General features: G+C 33.8%; 1 pseudogene across 1 annotated transcript in view; it reads left to right on the forward strand.

Annotated features, from left to right (window-relative positions):
• LOC309622467 (acyl-protein thioesterase 1 pseudogene) overlaps positions 1–15,318 on the forward strand; it is a 711,313-nt pseudogene extending 695,995 nt beyond the window's left edge. The window contains exon 8 of the transcript XR_014249931.1: positions 12,234–15,318. The product of XR_014249931.1 is annotated as an acyl-protein thioesterase 1 pseudogene (transcript). The remainder of the gene's footprint in view (positions 1–12,233) is intronic.
• The last annotated feature ends 1,039 nt before the right edge of the window (positions 15,319–16,357 follow it).

The raw sequence follows: 16,357 nt of genomic DNA on the forward strand, positions 1-16,357 counted from the left end.
AACAAAACCAAAAGTTAGCAGAAGGAAAGAAATCATAACGATCAGAGCAGAAATAAATGAAATAGAAACAAAGAAAACAATAGCAAAGATCAATAAAACTAAAAGCTGGTTCTTTGAGAAGATAAACAAAATTGATAAACCATTAGCCAGACTCATCAAGGAAAAGAGGGAGAGGACTCAAATCAATAAAATTAGAAATGAAAAAGGAGAAGTTACAACAGACACCACAGAAATACAAAGCATCCTAAGAGACTTCTACAAGCAACTCTATGCCAATGAAATGGACAACCTGGAAGAAATGGACAAATTCTTAGAAAGGTATAACCTTCCAAGACTGAACCAGGAAGAAATAGAAAATATGAATAGACCAGTCACAAGCAATGAAATTGAAACTGTGATTAAACATCTTCCAAGAAACAAAAGTCCAGAACCAGATGGCTTCACAGGGGAATTCTATCAAACATTGAGAGAAGAGCTAACACCCATCCTTCTCAAACTCTTCCAAAAACTTGCAGAGGAAGGAACACTACCAAACTCATTCTATGAGGCCACCATTACCCTGATACCAAAACCAGACAAAGATACTAAAAAAAAAAAACATTACAGACCAATATCACTGCTGAATATACATGCAAAAATCCTCAACAAAATACTAGCAAACAGAATCCAACAACACGGTAAAAGGATCATACATCATGACCAAGTGGGATTTATCTCTGGGATGCAAGGATTCTTCAGTATATGCAAATCAATCAATGTGATACACCATATTAACAAATTGAAGAATAAAAACCATATGATCATCTCAATAGATGCAGAAAAAGCTTTTGACAAAAATCAACACCCATTTATGATAAAAACTCTCCAGAAAGTGGGCATAGAGGGAACCTACCTCAACATAATAAAGGCCATGTACTACAAACCCACAGCAAACATCATTCTCAACGGTGAAAAACTGAAAGCATTTCCTCTAAGTTCAGGAAAAAGACAACGATGTCCACTCTCTTCACTATTATTCAGCATAGTTTTGGAAGTCCTAGCCACAGCAATCAGAGAAGAAAAAGGAATCCAAATCAGAAAAGAAAAAGTAAAACCGTCACTGTTTGCAGATGACATGATACTATACATAGAGAATCCTAAAGATGCCACCAGAAAACTACTAGAGCTAATCAATGAATTTGGTCAAGTTGCAGGATACAAAATTAATGCACAGAAATCTCTTGCATTCCTGTACACTAATGATGAAAAATCTGAAAGAGAAATTAAGGAAACACTCCCATTTACCATTGAGACAAAAAGAATAAAATACATAGGAATAAACTTACCTAGGGAGACGAAAGACCTGTATGCAGAAAACTGTAAGACACTGATGAAAGAAATTAAAGATGATACCAACAGATGGCGAGATATACCATGTTCTTGGATTGGAATAATCAATATTGTGAAAATGACTATACTACCCAAAGCAATCTACAGATTCAATGCAATCCCTATCAAATTACCAATGGCATTTTTTACGGAACTAGAACAAAAAATCTTAAAATGTGTATGGAGACACAAAAGACCCCGGATAGCCAAAGCAGTCTTGAGGGAAAAAAACAGAGCTGGAGGAATCAGACTCCCTGACTTCAGACTATACTATAAAGCTACAGTAATCAAGACAATGTGGTTCTGGCAGAAAAACAGAAACATAGTTCAATGGAACAAGTTAGAAAGCCCAGAGATAGACCCACACACCTATCGTCAACTAATCTATGACAAAGGAGGCAAGGATATACAATGGAGAAAAGACAGTCTCCTCAATAAGTGGTGCTGGGAAAACTGGACAGCTACATGTAAAAGAATGAAATTAGAACACTCCCTAACACCATACACAAAAATAAACTCAGAATGGATTTGAGACCTAAATGTAAGACCACACACTATAAAACTCTTAGAGGAAAACATAGGAAGAACACTCTTTGACATAAATCACAGCAAGATCTTTTTTGATCCACCTCCTAGAGTAATGGAAATAAAAAGAAAAATAAACAAATGGGACCTAATGAAACTTCAAAGCTTTGGCACAGCAAAGGAAACCATAAACAAGACGAAAAGACAACCCTCAGAATGGGAGAAAATATTTGCAAATGAATCAACGGACAAAGGATTAATCTCCAAAATATATAAACAGCTCATGCAGCTCAATATTAAAAAAACAAACAACCCAATCCAAAAATGGGCAGAAGACCTAAATAGACATTTCTCCAAAGAAGAAATACAGATGGCCAAGAAGCACATGAAAAGCTGCTCAATATCACTAATTATTAGAGAAATGCAAATCAAAACTACAATGAGGTATCACCTCACACCAGTGAGAATGGGCATCATCAGAAAATCTACAAACAACAAATGCTGGAGAGGGTGTGGAGAAAAGGGAACCCTCTTGTGCTGTTGGTGGGAATGTAAATTGATACAGCCACTATGGAGAACAGTATGGAGCTTCCTCAAAAAACTAAAAATAGAATTACCATATGATCCAGCAATCTCACTACTGGGCATATACCCAGAGAAAACCATAATTCAAAAAGACACATGCACCCCAATGTTCATTGCAGCACTATTTACAATAGCCAGGTCATGGAAGCAACCTAAATGCCCATTGACAGAAGAATGGATAAAGAAGATGTGGTACATATATACAATGGAATATTACTTAGCCATAAAAAGGAACGAAATTGGGTCATTTGTAGAGACGTGGATGGATCTAGAGACTGTCATACAGAATGAAGTAAGTCAGAAAGAGAAAAACAAATATTGTATATTAACGCATATATGTGGAACTTAGAAAAATGGTACAGATGAACTGGTTTGCAGGGCAGAAATTGAGACACAGATGTAGAGAACAAACATATGGACACCAAGCAGGGAAAGCGGCAGGGGGGTGGGAGTGGTGGTTTGATGAATTGGGCAACTGGGATTGACATATACATGTATACACTGATGTGCATAAAATTGATGACTAATAAGAACCTGCTGTATAAAAAAGTTAAAAAATTTTTTTAAAAATATAAGTAAGTACTAGGGATGTAATATACAACACCAGTAATATAATTAACACTGTTGTATGTTATATGTGAAAGGTGTTAAGACAGTAAATCCTAAGAGTTCTCATTACAAGGAAACATTTTTTCTTTTTTTCTTTTTTTTTTTTTTTTTACTTTAGATGATGGGATGTTCACTAAACTTACTTTGGCAATAATTCCATGATGTATGTAAGTGAAATAATTATGCTGTATACCTTAAACTTAAAACTTGTATGTGAATTATATCTCAATAAAACTAGATGGAGAAAAATTAATTGATAACAAAAATAAATAAATAAACATTGTTTTCAATGAGTAAAAAAAAGAATATTTAAAGATATAGAGAAATTTTCACATATTGGTTTTTCTTTTTTAATTATTTTTTTCTTTTTAATTCTTATATGCATTTTTTTTTAAGATTTTTTAATTGATTGATTGATTGATTGATAGATTGCTATGTTGGGTCTTCGTTTCTGTGCTAGGGCTCTCTCTAGTTGCGGCAAGCGGGGGCCACTCTTCATCGCGGTGCGCGGGCCTCTCACTATCGTGGCCTCTCTTGTTGTGGAGCACAGGCTCCAGACGCGCAGGCTCAGTATTTGTGGCTCACGGGCCCAGCTGCTCCGCGGCATGTGGGATCTTCCCAGACCAGGGCTCGAACCCGTGTCCCCTGCATTAGCAGGCAGATTCTCAACCACTGCGCCACCAGGGAAGCCCTCACATATTGTTAATTGGAGGAAAAGCAAAGTCTAAAATTATCACAGTTCTAGTCATAAATATATATGTACATTAAAATATGTTTACAAATTATATATTGTTTCTGGTTTCTGAGAATGTTGAGAACCGATGTTAGTTTTAAATCCTGACTACCTTCCTCATAATCATCGTTAGAGAAAATATAGAAATAGAACACATTGATTTGAAGTACTAAACCAAACCAAACCTATCTGTGAGAAACCTCTGCAAATCGGAATGTTGCCTTGAACTGGTGTGTTCGTGTATGCGTGTATGTGTGCATGTGTGTGTGTCCAGAAGGGGACAGTGTCTGAAGCCTGAGGTGGAGTTTGGCCAGAGCATCTGATTGCAGGAGTGATTTTAAGGTCTGATTTTTCCTGATGATAATGATCACCTGCTTCTCACAAGGTCATTAGCACAAGGTAGGCTCCTGCTGCAGTAAAACCTAACTGACTGACCTACTGCCCTGGGCAGTCTCTCCTTCATCTCAGCCCCTCCCAAACCTTAAGGTTGGTAGATTACAACCTCGACAGGCTGCCTTCTCCAATGGAGCTATTTTTTGAATATTTAAAGACCTTGAAACTCTGGTGTGTTTGCCTGGTGGAGTTGTCCCAGGAGAAAAAGAGCAACAGTGATTTTTTTTTTGTCTCCTTGGGGTTCTCCAGCCTAGAACACATCACCACACCTCTCCTAACATTCTTTGACATTCCTTTATTACACATGACCAGATAGAATAGGTGACATCCCCAGTAGAAAATGAGTACTAATTAAAGACTAAAATAAAGTACATAAAGTGAGAGGTGAAGAAAGGAGCACACATACCATATTTTAATAGTGCTTTTCCGTGCTTGCTGTATTATGGGTGATTTTCATCGTGCTTTTTTTTCAGTTTTTTTCTACATTTTTCAGCCAAAAGAACAACATGACTGTCTAGTTTATACTACCAGAATAAGAAAGATAAATATTATCTTAAACAACGTTTAATTTACTCATCTAGAGGATTCGGAGAATTCTACATTTTTAAGTTTTTATCGGTACCTCGTAATCCCCTTTAAAAGTACTTGTTTTTCTTTCCATCTTTGAATGTCATTTTTAAAAGCAAAAAAAAAATATGTCATGTCGTATTTGGCAGTCCCCAAGACCACCTTCAGTTTCAGTGATTTAGGAGAAGGACTCACCAAACTCAGAAAAGCCATTAAACTCATGGATATGGTTTATTTCAGTGCAGGGGTCAGATTGAGATCAGCAAAGGTAAAAGGCACATAAGGCAGAGTCCAGGAGAGAAAAGGTGAGGCTTCCTGTCACCATCTTTCTGTGGAGTTTGCGGTCAGCGCTTAATCCTTCAGTAACAGGGTGTGACAACACGCCTAAAGTATTGGCAACAAGGGAAGCCAATACTGTCAGCCTGTCAGCTGAAAACCTTGGTGTCCAAGTTCTTTACTGGGCATTGTTCAGTAGACACAACTGACCACCCACCTGGCTGACTTTTGTTAACTCCCAGCCCCACCAGACTTCAAATTGATATCTTGTAGCCCATGGTTCCCATGATAAATCACATTGTTAGTATAGAATATCCTGGCATGGCCCAAGGCCTCAGATAAACAAAGACACTGTTATTACATAGGACATTCCAAGCTCTAAAGGTTATCTCCCAGGAACAGGGCAAGGGCCAAACCTTTCTTTTGAGCAGGTTTTGGACAACCCGGGCTTACTGAATTACTCCTTTCTTACACATATGTAAATCTTGCTTTGCTTGAGATGTGTTGCCAGAAAGGGATGGATGAAGAACAAGGAAATCACACCCAAAGTTAGTGGAATTGTTTGTATCAATAAGCAAAATCCAAAAGGTTTAACCTTCAATAGTACATGAGAGACAATGTGAAGGAAAAAGAGGACAGATCCTGGATATACAGTGTCTAGGTCTATATAGGCGCTCTACTATTCTCCTAGCTGTATGACATTTTATAAATACTGTATCATAACTAGTTGCCTCAGTTTCATTATGTGATAAATAAGGTTATTATTATAACTAATTTGCAGGCTTATTACAAGAAGCAATTGAATTAATACACATATAAAACTTCAACTTGTGTTTGGCAAGTAGCAATAATGTGATAAACATCAGCTTGTTTTGTTATTAACCAAATGATGATGCATACTTATGTCATTTGAAAGAGCCCTGTACCTACTCCCATTGATTATTTTATTTGTCTTCTTAATCAGTTGACAAAGAAGTGATGGGGTGAATATATGGATTTCTGTACTTCTGAGAAATTTTCATCCTCTAAGAAAATTCAACACTTCTCATTTAGAGAAATAACCACCCTCCCAAGTGGAAAGCCCAAGTGGAAAGAAGTGATACATATTTCTCAATTATTGGCATCCATTTAAGTTCTGATTTTCTGTCTTATGTCAGATAGAAATAATTTTATTATCAAATATTGATAAAATGAGTTTATCATGTGTATAGAGCAAATCCATTGAAGAAAAGAACTACTGGGTAAGCTCTTCAACAGGTTGCTATCTGGATGGATCAGCTGCAGCTCTCTTTGGGGTTTGTTATTTTTCTGTTCAAGATTTACAGTCACAAGGGAGAGAGACTCTGGTTAACACTGGTCATATGCCCGCTCTTTAGCCAGGAGAGGGCAAGAAAACTTGAAGGACAGCCCTACCAATTCCCCATCTATCATGGGAGGGTAAACTCTGAAACAAAATTGAGACAAAATTAGCACACTAGGAAGTGGGATGCTATGCTTATATATAGTTTCCTTCATAACAGTAAATGATATTATCCAAAAGCAAACTCCATTAACAGAATAATGTGATGGGCAGATATCAAGTACCCAACTACCTAGTTTAAACCATGGTTAGATTTTAGAGTACTACAGCAGATGATTTCAAGCTCTTTTGGTAAGAATGTGATACCTAGAGTTGAGCCCTCATCTCAATTTTAAGTATGTTAAACTTGAGAAATTTTTATGCATGCATAACTCTGCTAATTACTTTTACATTATAAATCATGCACAGAAATATAAACAGATAGGAAAAAGTAGAAATTCTAATATTTTCTACCTATCCCATCTTGGGTGTATCTCCTGTGTTGAAGACTGGTATAAAGGAGTGAATGTACAATAATACATGAGGTAGCCGATGTAAATGCTATTTCTTCGTTTCATCAAAATTGGATAGCATCAAGCAGTCACAGTCTGACATGTGTCTGAAGAACAAGTACGTTTCATTGTAGTTTGATGGCAGATGCATGTGCAATGGCGAGGAGCACCCATCAAGCTACTGTATATTTGTTATACAAAGGGGATGCTACTAAAGCATTTGTCCTTAGACCTGGGATCTGCTCCTCAGTAACTTTGTTATGATTCCCCCTAGTGATTCTCCTAAACATTACTTAAGGGTTTATGAATGCTTTCTTTCCCAGAATGCAGAATCGTTTGATGTAGCTTCCACTCCTCTAAATAACCTTCTTCTTTTGTGTCGTTAACAGGCCTGTAAGTCACCACTATTAACAGAAATAATGTGCTCTTTCCTTTAGCCAGGGGAATGGATAGTACCTGTGCATCAGGTGCAATTGCTCCAGGTTAGCAGTTAGCATGAGGGTTGTCCTTTTGAAAAGAATATACAAATTTTGCACAGCTGCAGGCTCCTGAGGTACTCAGTAGTCTGACCTCTAAATAAGTTTTCCTACATAAAATGTGAAATGCTGTCCTTGCTATTGGAGATTAGTGACCAGTTAAGTGGTTAATCTTAGATTTTGAGGTCTTTGAACTGTTGGCAATAGCTGTTTAGCTGTGTTGTGGTAATTCACAATACAGTCAAAATAATTTTTGGTAGATCACTTTTTGGTCCAGAGATATATAATTTTATACATTTCATAGCCTATGAATAAACATGCAGGAGTTACTGTTAATAAACAAAACAAAGACCACCGACTCCAAACATTTAATCCCTTGTTATTTTTTAAGATGTCAATAGTACATTCACATATTAAAGTCTTTTAAATTACATAAAGAATATACCGGAAGATCGAAACAGCATATGTCCTTATTACAGTAATACACAGTAAACACATATATGTTTTTTAGCATCCAGTACAAATAATAGATAGTTTTGCCAATATATTAGGCAAAAAGCTAGTATTTTTGACTATCTTGAGCCTACAAAAACAGTACTATCACATGGTTCAATCAAATATATTAGCAAAGTTTTGTTAGTAAAGGCTTTCTGCCAGGACTTCTAAATGGACATGTTACCTCATATCAGTTATTATGAAATGATTTGATAAAGTCGACTTCATTTAAAAGTTCTTAATTTATGTTGACTGAATTTTTGAAAGCAAAAAAAATCAAAATATGTTTTGTGCTTAAAATAACTGTTTAATATGTACTAAAATAATACAAACCTACTACTTCTTCAAGAGTTCTGAAAGGATAAAACTACAATTCAGATTCTACCTAAAGTACCATAAATTCTAAATCAGTACAGTTAAGTATAATGGGGACATACTCTTATCTGATGTAATAAAAAGAGCCAGCCTTTTTTTTTAGACAATGTGTTAAATGAGCATTAAGGCCATACATAATTCATCTTCTTTACTTTTTAAAAAAAAACTATAAAATAAATACATTTGTCATAGAAAGCAAAAAACAAAACAAAACAAGCCTACTACTCTGCCTCAGTAAGAATATGAAATAAGCTTTTGAGGTCACATTGTCACATCACTGACTATCCAGAATGACAATGGATAAGATCAAATAATTGATGTACATGTGGCTATTCTTATATTTTTCTGTGGACATTTCATAGCTTCTACAACTCTTTCTTTATAATCCTCAGATAAGGGATCAAGTTATTATTAAAAACATTTTTGTGACTTTCCTGAAATGAACTAGGTGGCCTACAGATGCATGACAATTATAGCAGCATGAGCATGAGGGGACTTAGCAATGTTGAATGTATTCCAATGACAGTCTTTTAAAGAATTCCGAGAGTAGTTTCCTCAAAAAAAGAGAAAGAAATTGCAATAAGAAAAATGAATGAGTTTTATAGCTTTTATATATGACCTTAAATAGTAAATAGTAAAAATGTTTAAACCAAATTGAAAATGCAAAATAAGTTATGGGAATTTAAAGCTATTCTCCTAAAAGCCTTCCTTGAATTAATTGTTTGCCTGATTTTATCATATTATTTATCACAATGGTCAATAATCTCTAATTCATTTGTCTGTCTTACCTTACACAAGACAGGTTTCATCTGTAATTCAACATCGCATATTCCCAATGCCAAGCACAGTGCCTGAGCACTCAGTAAATATTCATAGAATGAATTGAATGAGTAAATATATTAATGTTATATTAAAACAAGGGTATATGTATGTAAATTTGAGAGTGTTAGTACCTTTTTTTTTTTCATTAGAATTGTTTCTTTTGGAAAATTATGCTCTGACTTTTTTGGTGTGTTTATCAATTTGTTTTTGTTTAAGAACATATGAAAAGTAGGTTTAAACTGGCAGCAATAAAAACCATTCTTTGTATTATAAATGGAAAGGAAGAGTTTTTGACCTTTGTGTGTGTGTGTGTGTGTGACAATGATGCTGTGACTCCTTATTCCTAACAGTTGTACTTGCAGTGCACTAGAAAAACAAAAACAAGCCAAAAAAAAAAAGCATAGAACCATTAAAAAATTAGACAATTTGGTAAATCATATAATCCTAATCACATAGGAAAGGCTTTCAGTAATACATTTAGAAATCTATTGGCCTTTTGTACACTCTGGCTTATACTTTAGATATAAATTTGCTTGCTGGAGTTTTAAATTATATTCACAAAAATGTCAGTGAATGAATGTATAATAATGTGAGGCCTTATACAACTATGTAACAATACCAGGATACAATAAAACTTATTCCTGACCATCTGCTTAAAATGATTTGAGAACATTATCTACAGATTGTTTAATTTTATAAGTATTTGTACTTATTTTAAATGAATCTCTACCTCTGTACCAAACCTTAGTATAAATATTACACAAAGTATGTGAACTCTAATATTAAATGAATTAATAATCATTTTGAGAATCAATGACAAAATGAATTTAAAAATCGAAAATCAAATGAAATGTCTTTAAATCTGCATTCTGTTTGAATTATCTAATTGTTATTATTATAGCGTATTAAATACTGTCATAGACTCAAGTGATTTGTTCCCCATTTCTATTTTTGAGATTTCATAACTATCAGTAATATAATTTTCTTTTTAATTAGAAAAAGTTATATGAAAAAATTTTCCCCTTCATAGTGAGATGAGATACAAATTTGTCTTTTAATTATGTGAAATTTGGGTTAGTTTCTTTGCCTTAGTAGTTTCTTTGAAAGCAACTACATTCTTATAAGGCTCTGGACCCATTAAAGATAAAGTAATGTGAGTGAAGTATTTTCCAAAATATAATATATCAATAATTCTCCATTTAAAATACTAAAATTCAAGTGTAATTTATTTCTCAAACCTTGTTCCAACCATCTTTTTTCTTGTCTTTAAGTTAATTTTGATGATACCTCTATAGACTTTGGTTCAACAATAACAATTTGAGCTGAATTCTATAACCCTCTTGGCAAAGAGGTTAATTTTTTGAATATTTGATCCCCCAAGCAGTAATTTCATAGATATAATTGCAGTGAACCACACCTATGCTATTATTATATTAAAGCTAATTTATGCCATTAGCCCAAGTAAAATAATTCTCTGAGTTAAAAAGCTTAAAGATTCCTACAAAACATAGAATATTGTTCATACGTGGCCATAGAGATCTACATTGCCATAGAATTTTAAAGCTTGGATAGATCTCAGATATTGTACAGTCTATAAATTTTATTTTTTAGTTGAAAACAAACTGTGGTTCAAGAATGAAAAGTGACCAACACAACCAGAGCAATTGTCTCATTTCTAGTATAGTGCTCATTCTTCCATCCTCAAGTGTTTAATATTTTACTGTATTTTCAGCTAAGCTAAGCTCTGATTTTCTGTGTTTGCAACTAAGCTTTTTCAATTCCCAGTTGTATCTCAAGAGATTCTACTCACATGCTCCTGTTAACATACACTAAGAACATAAAAAACTAAACTTATCTTCTTACACTTCCATATCTGTGTTAATGGCACTAAGACTTGAAATATTGAAATCATGCTTATTTAGGGAACTTGTACATGGATTATGGACATGTCTGAAAGTAGACAAACCAACATGTTTATTCAAGTGTCACCTAGTAATGATGCACGATGTAAAAATTAAAATTTATCTTATAGAAAGTACTAGCGTTAGGCCAAAGCTAAAATATAAATGTCCCTGATGGTTAATACTTTGATAATATTAGATTATAACTTACTGAAAAAGAATCTGTGTGGGGAGTTATCTGTTTAATAAAGGTCACTGTTATTATTATCATTATAATAATAATCATTACTAAACAAATCCCCAAATTCCCCACTCTGATAGCTGCCGTAATTCTAGTTTATCTCAGACCTTCCCACAGCAGGAGACTTGAGGATACTTTAACACAGGTGAGAATGGGAAAGGAAGTCTTCCAGGGACAATACCTACCATGGCCCAATGTTTTGGGCAAGGGACAAGTTTGTCAACTAAAAACATAAGGTGATTTTTTTCCCAAGGAAGTGGTATTATAGTAGTTTTAATACCATTATGTGTTCTGTATTTTGTCTGCATTGTGGATTAAGTTGGATCTTATGAATAATCTTTATAGTTCTAAGCGAGTTACAAATCGTGTTTTGAATCTGTCCCTGGGGTGGAGCCTTTCAATATTTGGAGTATTAATAATAATAGCAATTATTTTATATATAAAATCTGGCCCACTTTCAAGAAATTCCTGAAATTATAATCCAAATTTATCATAAAACTAGATAATCTGCATCTAAAATAGGAATTCCACATTACTGAACTGAATTTTTCAAATTCAGATTATTTTTAATCAAATAAATTATTTTAAAAATATATCTGTAGGCTGAAGATTAATAAATGAGTGAGCATGATTTCATAGGATAGGTGGTAATCAAAATACTTTCTATATTTGTGGGTTTTGCCAATAATACTATATAGTTGTTTGTAGATTTAAAAACCTAATGGGCCTATTTGTCTACTAACTATAATTAATAATTTAATATTTACTTTATATCTTTTAAGATTGTTATAATCACATATTGAATGGTAGTATTTCCCCTTTTAATTGAAAGAATTAATAAGATCATTCCTCAAGCCTCCCTTCTTATATTCAATTTCAATATACAATCACCACCATATGAGTTTAGCTATTTTCCTTTTCTCTTTCACTGAAAATGTTTTTACACATATTTTTAAATACGTGTTGTCCTTTCCTGAATCACTTAAGTTCTTACAGGCAGACATTACCATTTTCAGGTGAAATGCACATAGGAAGAATGCCAGCTCATCCAGAACTTGGATTCCTGAGTTTCAAAAATCAAAGGTCCTGTTATTTGACTTGATGGAGACTGTATTAGCTGTCATTCATGTTAAGACTTTTATTCTACTAGATCAACTCCTGAGGGTTTGAAAATGTAGGAAAATGTAGTTCTGCTTTTGGTACCTTTCAATGCTTGCACACTAGTGGAGCGAGACCATGATTGTAGGTTGTGAGAATTTTTAAGATGTTTAAAATAAAATTTTTTTTTATTTTAGTAAACAGTATTCCTCCCAAAATAGTATTCGAACTTAAAACTAATGTATATGGTTTGGAATCAATGTAAAACATATCCCTTTTAACATTGAGAAAAAAATTAATATGGTGAAAAAGTAAATTAGTGGTCTTTGGATCCATATTGCTTTTACATTCTGATATGTATTCCTGAGATTCCTGAATTAGGTAAGGGGATTGCTATAACATTTTCTATCCAGTATTTCTCTTAGTAAAATAAAGCATGTTTCTTTCTACAGTGTATTAGTTTCTCTGGACTACCATAACAAAAAGTACCACAAACTGGTGGTTTAGAACAACAGAAATTTTTCTATCATGGTCCTGGAGACCATAAGTCTGAAATGAATATGTCATCAGGGTTGGTTCCTTCTGGAAGCTCTGAGTAAAAATCTGTTCCATGATGCTCTCCTAGCTTCTGGTGGTTACTGACAGTCCTTGACGTTTGTTGGCTTGTATCACTCCAACCTCTGCCTTCATTGTCACATGGCCTTCCTCTCTTTGTGTCTCCACGTGTCAGTCCTCTTCTTACAGGAACACTAGTCCTTGGATTTAGGGACTGCTGTAATCCAATATGACTTCATCTTAACTGATTACTTTTGCAATGATCTTATTTCCAAATAAGATCACATTCTTAGGTTCTGAATGGACATAAGTTTTGAAGGAACACTATTCAACCCACTCTGGCTTTCTGTCAGAGAGTTTTTTCACTATTGATGATATAATCCACATGGAACTTGGTGCTTAATTAATTAAATATATTATTCTCTATCCTGGGATATTCCAGTTAATTCACTTAATTTTAGAGCATCAATGTTTCTATTTATAAACACAGAGGATAATAATTTCTATATTAGTAGGTCTTAATAAGATCATGCAGTATAGAAATTTATAACCATTTTGACTAAGGATATTCAATAACTTAATAATATCATTAGAATAAGAACAGTTCTCAAGTCTGCTAGTAATCTGTTGTATGACCTTGGGCAAATCACCTGCCTGTCTAAAGACTGCATGATTGATACGTAAAGTAAAACGAGTAGCCTATGGGTCAGTTGGATCTATATACATATCTTATTTGACCAGCAGAATAAGTTAAAACAATGAATTTGATTTCCTTTATGCAAGATTTTTACTCTCCAATTAATCACAGTCCTTATCCCTTTCTAAAATGTCATATTGACTGATTCATATTTAGAACCTGGTGACCCCTGAAGGCATATGAGTTTCCAGCCCTTGAGTTTTCTAACTTACAGTCTCATGATTCCTAAGTCATAGATTACTTTCAGAATAATAAAGTCACGTTCTGTAACTAGTTTATCACTTTTGAAAATGTTATAAATTCATTTGACTCCTTAAAGGACAGCTATTTAATAGGTATAAAATACTATTATGCTTCTATCTCTTTCTTACTGCTTGAAGTACCACTGTGTATTAAGTGGACATCTTCATTTAGCTTTTCATTATGAATTCTAGATTATTTCTTTGAGAGGTTAAAACTAATTCAGCTCCTATCAGTGGATATGAGTAGTCACAATTGCCTCTGCCCAAGGACACTCATGTAAATCAAATGTTAATTTCATCTCTGCAAGGTGCCATTAAAACAGCAATAAGCTGTCTGCCCACATTTCAGCTTTGTGAAGACAACATGCATTTAAATACTCTCTTTTATATCCTTGGCCTTCTGCTCACTAGAGAAATTTCTATTCAGGAGCATTTTTACTGCCAATGTCTGTCCATCCTCTCTCTCTTCAAAGTAATTTCCAGTCCAGGGAAAAGTCTTAATTGGTGCTGACATCCAGACCAGTAGTTGAATATCTATATTCTAAATGCTAATGTAGTTGAATATCTTACTTACAAATGGGTTTTACATATAAAGTTAATTGAAGATGTAGAATTCTCCTTTAAAGAAAGAATGAATCCTGCATGCCATAAAGAAGCTTGGGGTCTGGCAGAAGAGACAAATGGCTGTAAAAATATTTATTACATTAGAATTGTAGTAAGTGCTGTGATGAAAATTATGTTTTTCATGAAAAGACCTTTTCCAGGTCTGAGAGGTCAAAAGAAGCCTTTCTGAAAAAGGACAATAATTTTTAAAAATTTGATTTAAATAGAGAGTGTGTGCCGATGCAGGGATAAAACGTCTGGGGAGTTACCCTCAATATCCCAGACCTCTGTTTCACTGAGCGTCTTGATTGCCTGTATCCTTGAAAGTGTTGGTAAAGCTTGACACTAGGCAAGAAACTGGATAACATTGATCACAGGGTCTGCCTTCTAACTTCCTTACAGTATAAGATCAATTCTTTTCTGGAAGAGGGTATCATAATCCAGAGCCTCTATAATATTTTACACACAATGTCCAACATTTAAACAAAATTATCAGACATATTAGGAGATAGAAAGACATGACTGAAAAAACAAAAGGGTAAAATAAAAATTTGAAACAGATCCATAGGAAATACACAGATACACATTATACAATAACGGCATTGAAATAAATGTGTTGAAAATATTCAAGAACATATATGACAATATGAAATATTTTACAGGAGAACTGGGAAAATCCTGAAATTTAGTGAGTAATACATGGGTTTTACAACAGAAGAGAAAGAAGAAAAGATATGATTAGTGACTGGAACATATGTCAGTAAAACTTATCCAGACTGGGGCAAGGTGGAAAAAAAGAAACTAGAGAAAAGAACAGGAAGGATGTAGAATGCATGGACAAAAGTACACACACACATACATGCAACCTACATGTGCAACACTCTTGGTAAATGTAAAAAAAAAGAAGGGAGGAAAAAAAAAAAAAACTACGTACATCGTAATGAAGTGGCTGAAAACTGAAGGTAAAGAGGAAATCATAAAAGCAGCCAAAGGAAAAAAACCACAGATTAACTTTAAAGATGCAACAGAAAAAAAAAGATGACTAGATGACTTTTCCACAAAGTAAAAGTAGAAGGAAGTGGGATATAGTTCAGAGTTCTAAAAGAAGATAACCACTAGCATAGAATTCTGCATTGAGTGGAAAATTCTTTCAGAATTGAGGTAAAGGAGAAACATTTTCTGATGAACAAAACCTGAGGGAGTTTGTCACAACCAGCTAGTACTAAAAGAGATGCAGACGAATACACTTCAAGAAGAAGGAAGATATTCCTAGAAAGAAGCACAAAAATGCAGAATGAAATAAACAGCCTTGCAAAGGGCAAATAGGAAGATTAATTAAATAAAAATATTTGCAGAATGAAAGAGTAGTAATAACATCTTTTGAAATTTAAATATATGTACAATCAAGTCCATTTATTTCCTGCAAAAAGACAACTGGTAAATAGGTGTAAAAAGATCTAAGGTTTTTGCAATGTTTTAGAAATGGTAAAAGTTCTAATTTAGAAAAGATGTTAATATATCAAGAATGTAGTTTTTAATCTCTTTGCTAACCACTGAAAGGATAATAAACTGTGTATAACTAAAACCTAATAGATGAAAAAGATTTTTTAAAAACCCCAATGAAGCCAAGATAGAAGAAAACAGAACACAGAACAGCTAGGGTAAACAAAAAGCAAATAGTAAACTGATAGCAGTAAAATCAGTAACTAGAACAAATATAATTGCACTAAATATGCCAATAAAAAGACAAATATGTTAGCCCTCTAAAAAACAGTATGCTACTTATAATAAAATTTAAAAACCATTGAATACTGAGACATAAGAAAGTCTAGATATGTAGAAAATTCACAGATATTTAGACATTAAATAGTACACTTACAAATAACCTGAGTCAACGTAGAAATTATGAGAACTAAATGTGTACAATATTATGAATAATATATAT

The sequence above is a fragment of the Balaenoptera borealis genome, assembly GCF_965194805.1.
Source record: "Balaenoptera borealis genome assembly, chromosome: 2".
NCBI lineage: Eukaryota > Metazoa > Chordata > Mammalia > Artiodactyla > Balaenopteridae > Balaenoptera > Balaenoptera borealis.